At 69.3% G+C, this 16,178-nt stretch overlaps 1 protein-coding gene across 1 annotated transcript in view; it reads right to left on the minus strand.

The window, feature by feature from the left end:
* LOC142818686 (START domain-containing protein 10-like) overlaps positions 1 to 16,178 on the minus strand; it is a 175,853-nt gene that overhangs the window by 80,338 nt on the left and 79,337 nt on the right. The window lies entirely within an intron of this gene.

Here is a 16,178-nt window from a genome sequence, read left to right on the forward strand (position 1 = left end):
CCCAGCGTGGCCTCCCCTAGCCGGCCCGGAACGGCCCAGCCCGGCCCAGCGTGGCCTCCCCTAGCCGGCCCGGAACGGCCCAGCCCGGCCCAGCGTGGCCTCCCCTAGCCGGCCCGGCCCGGCCCAGCGTGGCCTCCCCTAGCCGGCCCGGAACGGCCCGGCCCGGCCCAGCGTGGCCTCCCCTAGCCGGCCCGGAACGGCCCGGCCCGGCCCAGCGTGGCCTCCCCTAGCTGGCTCGGCACGGCACGGCCCAGACTGGCCCATCGTGGCCTCCCCTAGCTGCCCTGGCCCAGCTCAGCTCAACGTGGCCTTCCCTAGCCAGCCCGGCCCACATGGGAGCCAAGCCGCCAGGGCAGGGCGGGTGGGCACATGCCTGGGGTGCGGAGGGAGAGTGGGGAGCTCATGTTGGCTGTGGGGTCCCGCAGCGGGCACCTGCCCATGCTCTTGTCATGCTGGGCCCCAGGCTCGGAGCAGCAGGGAGATGGGCGCGCGGAGCTGTGGCATGGGGCACACTCCCTGGGCCCGCCCAGGACCCTCCCAGCAGGCCAGCCCGGGGGTGGGGCTGCTGCAGAGGTAGGGCAGGGGCAGGCTCCTCCCTGGCTCCCCATCCATTCACAGGAACTGGGTCTGGGCCCTGCCGAGTCCCTGCCGAGCGTGGGCCCCGCGCAGCTCCCTGGTGTGCCGGCACAGCCCTGCCCCCACCAGCTGCCACGCTTAGCAGCCATTAAAATCATTTAACTCTTCAAATATTCAACGGGTTGCTTAAATATTTATCAGCAGTGTTATTCTGACTGTTAAACACACTCAGCCCAGGGTGGAACCCAGCCCCGCATGCACATATTGGCACCCTCGTGCCCACGTGCGGGCACACGCACCCCCTGACACGTGCACAAGCGTGTGCGCAAGCTGCCTGTGTGACGAAGGGGGTGAGTGTCCTCGTTCGCCCCGGCTGGCGGAGTCGGTAGGCAGAGAGCCCGGTGAGGGCCGTTAGCAGCCCGGGCCTGCCCTCCCTGCTCTGGAGAGGCAGCAGGAAGGACCGAGACCCCAATGGACCTGCCCCCCTCTATCGGTGGGCGGGGTTGGGCAGTCAGCTCCGCCCCTTCCCGGATGAAAATCGAGTGCTAGGCAGAGCTGAGCTGGGCAGTCAGGGGGGACCCAGGCTCCCACCCCTGGGATACTCCAGGCTGGCCTGGGGCGCCTCCGCTCTGTTAATGCAGCATCAAAAGCCAGCCCGCCCTGGTGCCTCTCTCTAGCATGTGGCTGGTGCATGGAGGAGCCAGCCCCCGCCCCTGCCTCGGGCACCCGCTGGCCCTGAGACCTCTCCATCAGACGGGGACTTGGCCACCCCACGTCCGACAGGACTGGCCTGGTGAGGCTGCAAGGGGGGAGGCCAAGCCCCTACTGTCCAGACTCTCCCTGCGGCCGGCCCTAGGGAATAGCTGCCTGGGCCAGTGTCTCCATGGTGAAGCTTTGGCCCAGAGAGGCCGAGCTGGGCGCCTGCGTCCCTCCAGCAGGCCGGGGAAGCGCCTCAGCGCAAACACGCAAAGGAGGGAGCAGCCGTCGACACCGCGGGCATGCGCCGTGCAATCGGCAGGCTGGGAGGCTGCAAGCGGGGAGCTGGGCATCCTTGCGCCGGGAGCGCGCCGGTCACTCGTGCCTGCCCACGCGACGGGCAGAATAAAGACTGATTCAGAAAAACACCATCAGCCAGCGAGCGGGCGCGAGACCGGCGCTGGCTGAGCACGCGGGCGGGGACACGCCGCTGGCAGGGGTCCTCTTGCTACAGAGCCGCCCAGCACAGCCTGGGAAACCAGCCACCTGGGCGCGAGTGCCTACCTGGTGCGCAACACGCCCGTCATGCCCAGGGCCGGTCCGAACCGATTGGTGGCCCCGGGCAGCCGCCCGGCTCGCCCGCCCCTAAGACCGGCTCTGGTCACTCCCGCTTGCCCCCTGTGGTCCGGTGACGCCGAGAGGGCGGGTCTGGCTCTGGGGCTGGGCCCCTCTCCCCGGGCTGACCAGCCTGTGCTGCGCGAACGCCAGCTCTCGCCCTGCCCTGCCCTGCCCTGCCCGGCCTGGCCGGCGGGGAGCCACCTCTGGCTGGGGGAGGGCCCGGTGACCCCGTGAGGGGGTCCACTAACCACCGTGGCACCCCCGGCAGTCCGTCCACGGAATCAGCTCCTTCCGGTGTCAGGGTACTTCCCTCCGGCAGTGCCCACAGCAGGCTCTGAGCCCCCTTCCGGGGGTGGTGGTTTCCTCAGCGGGCCGTTCTTCAGGCCCAGCAGTCTGGGGTTTTGTTTGGCCAGAGCGGCTGCGGCTCCGGCTCCGGCTCTCATTCTCATTGCCTCCCCGCACAGGAGCAGCAGCCCATCATTTTATATGGTTCCCAGCTGGGCCCCAATCATCTAACATGGCCTCAGCTGGGGCCAAACTCCCAGACCCTGCTTGGGGCCAGGGTTTGCTCTTAAAGGGCCAGTGCAGGGCGAACGCTCTGTCACCCCCCCCTTGGGGGCAGCAGATTGGCTGTTTCGGAGAGAGCTGCTCCGGGACGGTCTCTGGCCGGTGCTGTGCTGGGGGCCCAGTGGCCGGTCCCCGTGGGCCCTTCTGGCCTGGGCGGTAGAAGCGGAGCCCTGCCGGCCGCAGCCCCGGGGGCGGCCGAGGGAGGAAGGGCCAGTCGTGTCCAGGCCGTTCTCTTTAGGCAGAGCTGATGCCGAAAGCCTGGCCACAAGGCAGCTCTTGCGTTGCCTGGATCAGCCTGCCAGCCGCTGCGCTGACCAGACAAAGCACCCGGGCAGGGTCTCCAGCCGGGGGATGTTCCATTCCAGGCCTGGGGGCCCAGACGCCGAACGGGATCGAATTGGAGCCAGCCAATCCAGAGCCGAGCAGCCGGCAGAATAGGGGCCTGCCACTGGCAGCCGAGCCCGGCTGGGGCAGAGCCAGCAGCCGCGGCCACTGCAGAGCAGGCCAGGAAGCGGGGAGCCGAGCTTGGGGCCGGGGCTGGAGTCAATCCCTTGACCTGTGGGCTTCGCATCTTTCTCTGCTGGCAACTTTGGCCCAAGATCTGGAGGTGAGTGGTCACGGCTGTTTGTTTCTGAGGCAGGATCTGAGTGTGCGGGCCTGGGCCGAAGGGTTTCCACCATCTCTGGGGTGTCCAGCTTGGTCCAATGGCTCACGGCGCCTCCACTACTCAAACTGCTCCAGCGCCCAGAGTTGCTTTGTGTGGTCCGTATTGTCGCTGGGCAGGCCTAGGGTGGCCAGGGCCCGGTTTGGAACCGGACAGTCCAGTATTTGAGCTTTCTCTTCGGGAAACAAATGGGGAAAATAGAAATGAGACAATAGAAGTGTCCGGGATTTTCGAAATCGGATGGAATGTCGATTGTGGTGGAACGTCAGGTGTGTCCGGGATTTTTGTTGAAACCATCTGGCAGCCCTAGTCACACCCCACGTTCCTGTCCCCTCTCCGGATAGGTGTAGGTCACGCGTCTGCTGCGGCCTGGGTGGAGCGTGCCTTATGTTGTGTGTCTGCTCCTTTTCCCTGTGGGTGCTTGCTGGACTCAGTCACAAACCGGCAGCCTCCCTTGCCGACATGGGCACATGGCCCTGGTGCAGTTACCCGGCCGGCCAGGCACTATGCCCCCCGCTACCCCTGAAGCAGGGGAATTTCAGCCACGGGAACGCCTCCAGGGGCCCTTTGAGGGTCCCTGCCCAGCTAAGGGGTCCTGGCAGCTTGTGCCCTGCGGGCGAGAAATGGCTGCGGCCTCCCGGCGGGTCCAGTGCAACACGGCTCAAGGGCAAAGACAGGTGCTTGGGGCAGTCACTGAACCCATCCGGGCAGCACGCGGGGAAGCCAAGGGATACGGGCCCCTGGCGCTGGGGGACACTGCTGGGGCTAATCCCACGTTTCTCCCCATTTCTTCTCCAATCGGCACTGGCAGCGGAGGCAGGCTGGGCTCAGAGGCTGGGAATCAAAACAGCTGCCTGCCCCAGGGCTCTGAGTGCGAAATGCCCTTGCTCGAGAGCCACTGGTGGGGACGAGGTAGCTGGGTCTTGGGGAAGGAGCCCGGCGCCACGCTCCCTTGCTGGAGCCCGCCCCCACAGGGCCCCCCCAGCAGTGCAGCTGGAGCGCGGGCAGGCAGCGTGCCAGAGCGCCTGACTGCAGGCTTCCAAAATGCCAGTTCTTGCTCAAAATAGAGTGTTTGTTCCTGAGACACGAGCACCTGGGCGAGGGAGAACAACAGACGGGAAGAGGCAAAAGTCGAACAAAGCCAGTTGCCGAGAATAAAGGCGGCTCAGAACTGCATTGTCAGGAGCAGGGCCAGGCAGCACGTGGCGGGACATGCACCGGCGCCATGGGAGGCGCAGGCAGACGGGCTGGCCCGGAGAAGCAGAGCCCCACGAGGGCGGGCGGAGGAGGGAGAGACGTTTGTCTCGGAGGGCGTGAAAGCCTCGTCCGTGGCCTGGGCCGCTCCCAGCCACGCCGTGGAGAAGGCCGCGATGGAGGGAAGGGCTCAGGAGCTGCCCGCGTGGGTGGTGGCTCCCAACAGCCTGCGGCTTGGCTGCCTTGTGAAATGGCGAGTCGAGATCGTGCCTGGGCCTGAACCCGGACCCGGGCTGGCCAGAAAACCCCCGTTCTGTGTGGAGAACATTTTGAGGGGCCCAAGCCCTGCCTGCCTTCAGCCCCGTGACCAGGCTGCCTGCCTGCGGGGGGAGGCCTTGCGCTGCCCGATGTGGGGCAGTGGCCCCCAGGGCCTGGGCGGGGGTCTCTCCCAGGCTTGGGGCCAACGGCATCTCGATTAAAACGTCGTCCTTGAAAACGTCCCACTTTGCCCCCCCCCGAGCGGGGACGTCTCCGCTCCCTGCCGCCTGCCCCGGTCTGTGGGGTGGGGGCTTCCTGAGCCTGACGTTACAGGGACGGGGGCTCCTGAGCCGCGGCCCAGGCCTGCCGAGAGGTCGCTGGGCCTCACGCTTTCCAGGAGCCCAGGGTGGGAGCTGGCCGGGCCCAGCCCCTGGAGGAAAGGACGAAGCCCTGGGCTGCCATTCACAAGCGGAGGCGCATGCCCAAAACTCGGCTGTTCTGGGGGAGCCCTCCAGAGCCCAGCCTAGGCCTCCTGTTCCCTCCACCCCCCGAGTTCAGCCGCTGCCTGACGCTGGGAGGGAAATGCCCCATGGGAAGGGGAGCAGCCCTTTGCTGGGAGGGCCCCGGGGTGAAATGGGGGAGGCCCTGTCGCTATGGGAACTGCCCAGCGTGGGGTTGGGATTAAACACCCGGTTGCCATGAGAACTGCAGTGTGGGGATGGAATTAAACACCCTGTTGCCATGGGAACTACCTAGCTGGGGATGGGATTAAACACCCTGTCGTTATGGGAACTACCCCTAGCCTGGGGATGGTAGTAAGCCCCCTGTTGCCATGGGAACTACTCCCAGCCTGGGATAGTAGTAAGCCCCCTGTTGCCATGGCAACTGCCTAGCCTGGGGATGGTAGTAAGCCCCCTGTTGCCATGGGAACTACCCCCCAGCCTGGGGATAGGAGTAAGCCCCCTGTTGCCATGGGAATTACCCCCCAGCCTGGGGATAGGAGTACGCCCCCTGTTGCCATGGGAACTACGCCCGGCCTGGGGGTAGGAGTAAGCCCCCTGTTGCCATGGGAACTACTCCCAGCCTGGGGGTAGGAGTAAGCCCCCTGTTGCCATGGGAACTGCCCAGCGTGGGGAGGGAAAGTCCCAGGCCCGTGCCTGGGAGAGCGGCTTGGCAGTGGCAGGAAGCAGCGTGGCGAGCTGCAAGGCGCTGGGTGGCCTGGGTCCGGCCGCCCCTCGGCCCTGAGCTCCCGGCTCTGCAGATGCTTCGCTTTGCTCGGCTCTGGCAGGTTTGCTTTTGATGACTCTGCACAGGGAAGGGTGAATTGAGCTGCGTGGTCCCGCTGGCCCCTCGCAAGGCCGCCCCGCCCGCCCGCCCCAGCAGCGTTCTCTGGCCTGAGCAAGAAAGCGGTTTTGCCAGCAAAAAGCCTGATGGGCTTGTTGGGAATATCGAACAGATGGGCAGCAGAGTGCAATGCGGAGCCAGCGCCGCTCGCGTGGACTCAGCAAGATCTGTGCACGGAGAGGGGCTGCCCGACGCCCGGCCCGGCCGCCAGCGCGGCACGTGGCAGAGAACAGCTGTTGCTGATGGTTGCAGATGGGCGCGGGTTAGGCACGGCTCAGCGCCTCGGCTGCCTGCCCCGGGATTTTGCCCAGGAAAAGGCGTGTGAGGCCACAGAGGGGCCACGTGAGAGCGGCACGGCCAGAGCCGGCCTGCGAGGGGAAGCCAGCCGAGGGATGGGACGGGCTGGGAGCGGGGCTGTCGGGGGAGACGTCGTTAGATTCACACCCCGTTAGTGCCGTGGGTGGCAGCTCTAGGGAAGCGGGAGGTGACTGGGCAGGACACGGAGCCTCATGCCACAGCACCAGCTGGCCGTGGGATTCCCTGCTCCAGGTGGGCGCTCGCCCGCTCCCAGCGACCGGCACTGGAGTCTGTCCCTGATCGGAGCTAAGCTCAGCGGCTGGTGCTGGGGACCCCTCCCACCTGCTGGGTCACTGGGGAGGGGGGTTGCGGGGAGGCGATGGCTGCACGTGCCTGGGAGGCAGCTGTGGCTGCGTTCCCCCCAGGCCAGTGTGCGGCAGGGACACTGCCGGATTGAGACAGCTTCGCTGCACGACCCTGCCAGGCCGCCTGACAAGGCCACGTGCCACGTGCCACGGCAGGGGAAGGGCAGCTCCCCAGCCCGGCTGCAGGGCCCCTTCGCCGTGGGCCCTTCTCCAGCACGGCCGCCCCCACACGTCACCCCTGGACAAGGCCCTGCCCCCACAGCCTGGGCGGGCCCATTGCCTCCGTGCGGCACACCAGGCGTGGGGCGGGCTCCCCAGCACGCGCTCCCTCGCTGCACGGGAACACTCGGAATAATTAAAAGTGCTAATGAGCGAGAGGTACGGGCGGGGGAGGGGAGAGTCGCGACGTTGGAGGGAAACTTTTCTGGAGATGCCAATGTGAGAGCTCTTTGATGGGCAGCTCCTTTGATCAGCGCGCTGAATATAGCCCTCACGTTTCCCTGTGCGAGCCCGCTGCCTAATTACCAAGCAGCAGGGCTGCCTGCCGTCCTTGGCACGGTGCGGTAATAGATTTCACCGCGCTCCCAGGCCTGGAAGGACATCGATTCTCCGGCAGCCAGTGGCGCCGCGCAACATTGCGGCCCATTGATTTTTTTAAAGAAGAATTTTCTTTATTTTCATTAAATCATTAATCAGGGAGAAATCGACATCGGCCGCCTTTGCGTGGCTGGAGCGGAGGGAGGGACGTTCTATCGCCATAGAAACCAGGCGCTAGCATCCTCAGCCTGGGCTCGGTCCCTCTCTTGTCAAAAGGCCTAATTGTTGCCCCGATGGCTGCTGCTCAATTAGCAGCGATGGCTCCCTTCACGCTAATTGCTGGAGCCGGGAGGAAGTAGGACAAATGGAACCTTTGAGATGAAAGATTTTTTTCATTCCTTAGCTGGTTGTGCTCCGGCACCCTCGGCGCGTGTGGCTCTCTGCTGAGCCGGCACAGTGGGCGGGAGGGGAGTCACGGAGATGGCTCCGGGGGCATCGCTCCCCCTCCCCCGTGGGAGGGCCGGGAATCCCCTCTGGCCAGGGACCCGTCCCAGGGGCGCACACGCCCTTCCTCTCGCAGCTGCCCTGGACTGGCTCCGTAGTGCAGAGCCGGGAACTCCCCACGGCTCCGGAGTCTCGCGCCTTGTCTCCCAGATGGGCACGCCGAGAGTTCCAGAGGCACGAATGGCAGGAGGCTGCCTAATCCCATTGATTTGCAAGGCCTTGGACACCTGCCCAGCCCCTACGCCACAGCAGCTGGGAGCCAACCACGGACAAGCAGGAGCCCCCCGCCTCTGCCTCAGCCTGGCAGCCCCGCGCCCCCCCTGCCCCCCGCCTCAGCCTGGCAGCCCCGCGCCCCCCCTGCCCCCCGCCTCAGCCTGGCGGCCCCGCGCCCCCCCCTGCCCCCCGCCTCAGCCTCAGCCTGGCAGCCCCGCGCCCCCCCTGCCCCCCGCCTCAGCCTGGCGGCCCCGCGCCCCCCCTGCCCCCCGCCTCAGCCTCAGCCTGGCAGCCCCGCGCCCCCCCTGCCCCCCGCCTCAGCCTGGCGGCCCCGCGCCCCCCCCTGCCCCCCGCCTCAGCCTGGCGGCCCCGCGCCCCCCCCTGCCCTCTGCCTCAGCCTCAGCCTGGCGGCCCCGCGCCCCCCCTGCCCCCCGCCTCTGCCTCAGCCTGGCGGCCCCGCGCCCCCCCTGCCCCCCGCCTCTGCCTCAGCCTGGCAGCCCCGCGCCCCCCCTGCCCCCCGCCTCAGCCTCAGCCTGGCGGCCCCGCGCCCCCCCTGCCCTCTGCCTCAGCCTCAGCCTGGCGGCCCCGCGCCCCCCCCTGCCCCCCGCCTCAGCCTCAGCCTGGCGGCCCCGCGCCCCCCCTGCCCCCCGCCTCAGCCTCAGCCTGGCGGCCCCGCGCCCCCCCTGCCCTCTGCCTCAGCCTCAGCCTGGCGGCCCCCGCGCCCCCCCTGCCCCCCGCCTCAGCCTCAGCCTGGCGGCCCCGCGCGCCCCCTGCCCTCTGCCTCAGCCTCAGCCTGGCGGCCCCGCGCCCCCCTGCCCCCCGCCTCAGCCTCAGCCTGGCGGCCCTGCGCCCCCCCTACCCCCCCGCCTCAGCCTGGCGGCCCTGCGCCCCCCCTACCCCCCCCGCCTCAGCCTGGCGGCCCCGCGCCCCCCCTACCCCCCCCGCCTCAGCCTGGCGGCCCCGCGCCCCCCCTGCCCTCCGCCTCAGCCTGGCGGCCCCGCGCCCCCCCCACCCCCCCGCCTCAGCCTGGCGGCCCTGCGCCCCCCCTACCCCCCCGCCTCAGCCTGGCGGCCCCGCGCCCCCCCTGCCCCCCGCCTCTGCCTCAGCCTGGCGGCCCCGCGCCCCCCCTGTCCCCCGCCTCTGCCTCAGCCTGGCGGCCCCGTGCCCCCCCTGCCCCCCTGCCTCAGCCTGGCGGCCCCGCGCCCCCCCTCGCCCCCCTGCCTCAGCCTGGCGCCCCCGCGCCCCCCCTGCCCTCTGCCTCAGCCTCAGCCTGGCGGCCCCGCGCCCCCCCTGCCCCCCGCCTCTGCCTCAGCCTGGCGGCCCCGCGCCCCCCCTGCCCCCCGCCTCTGCCTCAGCCTGGCAGCCCCGCGCCCCCCCTGCCCCCCGCCTCAGCCTCAGCCTGGCGGCCCCGCGCCCCCCCTGCCCTCTGCCTCAGCCTCAGCCTGGCGGCCCCGCGCCCCCCCCTGCCCCCCGCCTCAGCCTCAGCCTGGCGGCCCCGCGCCCCCCCTGCCCCCCGCCTCAGCCTCAGCCTGGCGGCCCCGCGCCCCCCCTGCCCTCTGCCTCAGCCTCAGCCTGGCGGCCCCGCGCCCCCCCTGCCCCCCGCCTCAGCCTCAGCCTGGCGGCCCCCGCGCGCCCCCTGCCCTCTGCCTCAGCCTCAGCCTGGCGGCCCCGCGCCCCCCTGCCCCCCGCCTCAGCCTCAGCCTGGCGGCCCTGCGCCCCCCCTACCCCCCCGCCTCAGCCTGGCGGCCCTGCGCCCCCCCTACCCCCCCGCCTCAGCCTGGCGGCCCCGCGCCCCCCCTGCCCCCCGCCTCAGCCTCAGCCTGGCGGCCCTGCGCCCCCCCTACCCCCCCGCCTCAGCCTGGCGGCCCCGCGCCCCCCCTGCCCTCCGCCTCAGCCTGGCGGCCCCGCGCCCCCCCTACCCCCCCGCCTCAGCCTGGCGGCCCTGCGCCCCCCCTACCCCCCCGCCTCAGCCTGGCGGCCCCGCGCCTCCCCTGCCCCCCGCCTCTGCCTCAGCCTGGCGGCCCCGCGCCCCCCCTGTCCCCCGCCTCTGCCTCAGCCTGGCGGCCCCGTGCCCCCCCCGCCCCCCTGCCTCAGCCTGGCGGCCCCGCGCCCCCCCTCGCCCCCCTGCCTCAGCCTGGCGCCCCCGCGCCCCCCCTGCCCCCCGCCTCTGCCTCAGCCTGGCGGCCCCGCGCCCCCCCTACCCCCCTGCCTCAGCCTGGCGCCCCGCGCCCCTCCTGCCCCCCGTCTCAGATTCAACCTGGCGGCCCCGCGCCCCCCCCTGCCCCCCGCCTCTGCCTCAGCCTGGCGGCCCCGTGCCCCCCCTGCCCCTGCCTCAGCCTGGCGGCCCCGTGCCCCCCCTGCCCCTGCCTCAGCCTGGCGGCCCCGCGCCCCCCCCGCCCCCCGTCTCAGACTCAGCCTGGCGTCCCCGCGCCCCCCCTGCCCCCCGCCTCTGCCTCAGCCTGGCGGCCCCGTGCCCCCCCTGCCCCTGCCTCAGCCTGGCGGCCCCGCGCCCCCCCCTGCCCCTGCCTCAGCTTGGCGGCCCCGCACCCCCCCTGCCCCCTGCCTCTGCCTCAGCCTGGCGTCCCCACGCCCCCCCTGCCCCCCGCCTCAGCCTCAGCCTGGCGTCCCCGCGCCCCCCCTGCCCTCAGCCTCAGCCTGGTGGCCCCGCGCCCCCCTGCCCCTGCCCCTGCCTCAGCCTGGCGGCCCCGCGCCCCCCCCTGCCTCTGCCCCTGCCTCAGCCTGGCGGCCCCGCGCCCCCCCTGCCTCTGCCCCTGCCTCAGCCTGGCGGCCCCGCGCCCCCCCTGCCTCTGCCCCTGCCTCAGCCTGGCGGCCCTGCGCCCCCCTGCGCTGTTGGACACCTGCCGAGGCCGGGAAGCGCATGGCCAGCGGCGAGCGGCTGGCGGCCGAGGAGGCGCAGGCCTGTGCTGAGCAGCGAGCGCGGTCGTTACTCGTTCCGGGCCAGAGGCTGAGACCCCTGGGAACGAACGTTCGCTCTCAATGACCTGACTTGCCGGCCCTCGGCCTGCTGGCAAAGGGCTTTGCACAGCAAGAGGCTGTACTGCCTAGTGGTTACCGCTGGGGACTCCTGGGCTCCCTTGGCATGTCCCGAGCCGTGCGCCTGCCCCCGTGGAGCTGCCGGAATGCAGGCTGGCGGCCGGATGACACCAGTGCTCCGGTTGCTGCCGAGAGTTGGGGGCGCTTTCCAAGAGCCCTGGGAGAGGGCCACGGACCTGGGCCAGGCCGTGAGGCTCCCTAGCGAATGCGCCTGGCCGGGGGGGTGGTGGCATGCAGTCCTGGGCTGAGCCACGGCGGGCCTGAGGCCGTGGGAGCAGTCTGTGCCCAGCCTGCCCTGGCATAGCCCCTTGGGCCCAGCGGGGCCATCGGCAGGGTCCCCAGCATGGTGCAGAGCTTGCCACGGCCTGTGGCCCTGCCCTGGGGCTTCTGGCTCCTCCGTGACCCACTTGACTGGGCTGTGGCCGTGGAGATGGGTGGTGTAACCGCTGTCTCGTGGGTGCAGCTGGGCCGGTGAGAGGGCCGGGCCAAGCTCCGCTGGGCTCTCGGGGTGCACGCCCCGTTTTGGTATATGACAATCTGAGCCCGGGCCACATCCGTCTCCCGACGTCAGCCCCACAGACGGGGCGGCCCATGCTGCTGCGTGGACAGCGACGTGGGCCCAGTCGTTGGAGGCGCCAGCGGCAGGGAATGGCCTCTCCTGCACATGCATCCCTGGCGTCCGCTGCAGGGCCCGGGCCAGGCCTGGGCAGGGCACTGGCCGGTGGGACAGGCTCCCAGCTCCCACAGGGCCGAGGATGCCCCAAGGGCGCTGAAGGTTCCTCCCTTTGTCTTCAGTCCCGCGTCTCCCCTCTGCCTGTCCCAAGGGCGGGGGTGCTCCAGAGGCCTGCGTTACAGCTGCACTTCATTGCACCCTGGCTACAGCCTGCACCAAGGACTGTGCAGCTGGGGGTGAGGACGTGGGGTGCCGGGGGGTCGGGGAGCTGTGTGTGGGGGGGCTCAGTGCCCGGAGGTTACTGGGTAATGTGACAAGGGGGGAGCTTGGGGCTCACAGGGGGGTTGCACACAGGGGGCTCAGTGCCCAGTGGCTGTAATGTGACAAGGGGGGAGCTTGGGGCTCACGGGGGGGTTGCACACAGGGGGCTCAGTGCCCAGTGGCTGTAATGTGACAAGGGGGGAGCTTGGGGCTCACAGGGGGTTGCACGCAGGGGGCTCAGTGCCCAGTGGCTGTAATGTGACAAGGGGGGAGCTTGGGGCTCACAGGGGGGTTGCACGCAGGGGGCTCAGTGCCCAGTGGCTGTAATGTGACAAGGGGGGAGCTTGGGGCTCACAGGGGGGTTGCACGCAGGGGGCTCAGTGCCCAGTGGCTGTAATGTGACAAGGGGGGAGCTTGGGGCTCACGGGGGGGTTGCACACAGGGGGCTCAGTGCCCGCAGGTTACTGGGTAATGTGACAAGGGGGGAGCTTGGGGCTCACGGGGGGGTTGCACGCAGGGGGCTCAGTGCCCGGAGGTTACTGGGTAATGTGACAAGGGGGGAGCTTGGGGCTCACAGGGGGGTTGCACACAGGGGGCTCAGTGCCTGGAGGTTACTGGGTAATGTGACAAGGGGGGAGCTTGGGGCTCACAGGGGGTTGCACACAGGGGGCTCAGTGCCCGGAGGTTACTGGGTAATGTGACAAGGGGGGAGCTTGGGGGCTCACAGGGGGGTTGCACGCAGGGGGCTCAGTGCCCGGAGGTTACTGGGTAATGTGACAAGGGGGGAGCTTGGGGCTCACAGGGGGGTTGCACACAGGGGGCTCAGTGCCCAGTGGCTGTAATGTGACAAGGGGGGAGCTTGGGGCTCACAGGGGGGTTGCACGCAGGGGGCTCAGTGCCTGGAGGTTACTGGGTAATGTGACAAGGGGGGAGCTTGGGGCTCACAGGGGGGTTGCACGCAGGGGGCTCAGTGCCCGGAGGTTACTGGGTAATGTGACAAGGGGGGAGCTTGGGGCTCACAGGGGGTTGCACGCAGGGGGCTCAGTGCCTGGAGGTTACTGGGTAATGTGACAAGGGGGGAGCTTGGGGGCTCACAGGGGGGTTGCACACAGGGGGCTCAGTGCCCGGAGGTTACTGGGTAATGTGACAAGGGGGGAGCTTGGGGCTCACAGGGGGTTGCACACAGGGGGCTCAGTGCCCGGAGGTTACTGGGTAATGTGACAAGGGGGGAGCTTGGGGCTCACAGGGGGTTGCACGCAGGGGGCTCAGTGCCCGGAGGTTACTGGGTAATGTGACAAGGGGGGAGCTTGGGGCTCACAGGGGGTTGCACACAGGGGGCTCAGTGCCTGGAGGTTACTGGGTAATGTGACAAGGGGGGAGCTTGGGGCTCACAGGGGGGTTGCACGCAGGGGGCTCAGTGCCCAGTGGCTGTAATGTGACAAGGGGGGAGCTTGGGGCTCACAGGGGGGTTGCACACAGGGGGCTCAGTGCCCGGAGGTTACTGGGTAATGTGACAAGGGGGGAGCTTGGGGCTCACAGGGGGGTTGCACGCAGGGGGCTCAGTGCCTGGAGGTTACTGGGTAATGTGACAAGGGGGGAGCTTGGGGCTCACAGGGGGTTGCACACAGGGGGCTCAGTGCCCAGTGGCTGTAATGTGACAAGGGGGGAGCTTGGGGCTCACAGGGGGGTTGCACACAGGGGGCTCAGTGCCTGGAGGTTACTGGGTAATGTGACAAGGGGGGAGCTTGGGGCTCACAGGGGGGTTGCACACAGGGGGCTCAGTGCCTGGAGGTTACTGGGTAATGTGACAAGGGGGGAGCTTGGGGGCTCACAGGGGGGTTGCACACAGGGGGCTCAGTTCCTGGAGGTTACTGGGTAATGTGACAAGGGGGGAGCTTGGGGCTCACAGGGGGGTTGCACACAGGGGGCTCAGTGCCCGGAGGTTACTGGGTAATGTGACAAGGGGGGAGCTTGGGGCTCACAGGGGGGTTGCACACAGGGGGCTCAGTGCCCGCAGGTTACTGGGTAATGTGACAAGGGGGGAGCTTGGGGCTCACAGGGGGGGTTGCACACAGGGGGCTCAGTGCCCGGAGGTTACTGGGTAATGTGACAAGGGGGGAGCTTGGGGGCTCACAGGGGGTTGCACACAGGGGGCTCAGTGCCCAGTGGCTGTAATGTGACAAGGGGGGAGCTTGGGGCTCACAGGGGGTTGCACACAGGGGGCTCAGTGCCCAGTGGCTGTAATGTGACAAGGGGGGAGCTTGGGGCTCACAGGGGGTTGCACGCAGGGGGCTCAGTGCCCAGTGGCTGTAATGTGACAAGGGGGGAGCTTGGGGCTCACGGGGGGGGTTGCACACAGGGGGCTCAGTGCCCGGAGGTTACTGGGTAATGTGACAAGGGGGGAGCTTGGGGGCTCACAGGGGGTTGCACACAGGGGGCTCAGTGCCTGGAGGTTACTGGGTAATGTGACAAGGGGGGAGCTTGGGGCTCACAGGGGGTTGCACGCAGGGGGCTCAGTGCCCAGTGGCTGTAATGTGACAAGGGGGGAGCTTGGGGCTCACAGGGGGTTGCACGCAGGGGGCTCAGTGCCCAGTGGCTGTAATGTGACAAGGGGGGAGCTTGGGGCTCACGGGGGGGGTTGCACACAGGGGGCTCAGTGCCCGGAGGTTACTGGGTAATGTGACAAGGGGGGAGCTTGGGGGCTCACAGGGGGTTGCACACAGGGGGCTCAGTGCCTGGAGGTTACTGGGTAATGTGACAAGGGGGGAGCTTGGGGCTCACAGGGGGGTTGCACACAGGGGGCTCAGTGCCCGGAGGTTACTGGGTAATGTGACAAGGGGGGAGCTTGGGGCTCACAGGGGGTTGCACGCAGGGGGCTCAGTGCCCAGTGGCTGTAATGTGACAAGGGGGGAGCTTGGGGCTCACAGGGGGGTTGCACGCAGGGGGCTCAGTGCCCAGTGGCTGTAATGTGACAAGGGGGGAGCTTGGGGCTCACAGGGGGTTGCACACAGGGGGCTCAGTGCCCAGTGGCTGTAATGTGACAAGGGGGGAGCTTGGGGCTCACAGGGGGTTGCACACAGGGGGCTCAGTGCCCGGAGGTTACTGGGTAATGTGACAAGGGGGGAGCTTGGGGCTCACAGGGGGTTGCACGCAGGGGGCTCAGTGCCCAGTGGCTGTAATGTGACAAGGGCGGAGCTTGGGGCTCACAGGGGGGTTGCACACAGGGGGCTCAGTGCCCAGTGGCTGTAATGTGACAAGGGGGGAGCTTGGGGCTCACAGGGGGTTGCACACAGGGGGCTCAGTGCCCAGTGGCTGTAATGTGACAAGGGGGGAGCTTGGGGCTCACAGGGGGGTTGCACACAGGGGGCTCAGTGCCCAGTGGCTGTAATGTGACAAGGGGGGAGTTTGTCGGTGCAGGGAACAGCCCAGAACTGGTGCCCTGGTGCCCCCGGCCCTGCTCAGAGGACACGGCCGGCTCTGGCCAGACACAGACAAGGGGCTCAGAGGGGACCCAGCAACTGGCCCAGCTCGAGGGGGGAACATTGGACGGGGAGGGGGGAGAAGAGGGGCCCAGGCGACCCGGTTACCTGGGGAGAGACACTGGGCGGGGGAGGGGCTGTGGCTGGGGTATTGGAGGCTCTGCTGGGAGACGGGGGGACAGAGCAGGGCAGGCAGGACTCAGCCGGCTGCGGGGAGGCTGACGTGGGGCTGGGGCCCAGGCCGACTGGCCCGAGGGATCCGTTGCTGTTCAAAGCTCAACAGCCCCTCCCGTTGGGCGCTGGCTGGGAGTCGCTCTGGGCTGGGGCACAGGGGGGCGCTGTTCCCGCTGGGAGAGGAGGCCCCGGGGTCCAGAGGGAGACCCCCAAGGGGGCTCACGGCGGAGGAGAGGCGCTGTCCCGGAGGCGGAGGGGCGGACCCCCAGGGGAGAGGGGCCCCCCAGGAGAGGGTTGCCGCACTGGATTGGCCCCCTGAGGAAGGGCCGTGTCACTGCCGCTGGAGAGGAGGGGCTCCCCGAGAAGGGGCCGCCGCACGGGAGGGGGGTCCGAGTGTGGGCACCCCTGTGAGCCCTGACAGCGCGTATCTGATTCCTTCAACAATGTGACTGTAATGCAGCTCTCACCCTTCCGGCCTTCCTTTGCCGACGGGCCAGCCGGGGGCTTCCTGGGTCAGATCTGCCCTTTGGGATGGTAGAGCCTGTCCGGGTCTCGGAGCCTCTGCTCTGCGTGAGGAGCGGGGCTGGCGGCACAGGACGGGGTGACGCAGCAGGCCTCACAGAGCAGCAGCTCCAGCCGAGCTGAGCCTCCATCCCCAGAGCCTCTGCTCCTTCTGCACTGGGGGCTGCTAACTTCTCCTGGGG

The sequence above is a fragment of the Pelodiscus sinensis genome, chromosome 17, assembly GCF_049634645.1.
Source record: "Pelodiscus sinensis isolate JC-2024 chromosome 17, ASM4963464v1, whole genome shotgun sequence".
NCBI lineage: Eukaryota > Metazoa > Chordata > Testudines > Trionychidae > Pelodiscus > Pelodiscus sinensis.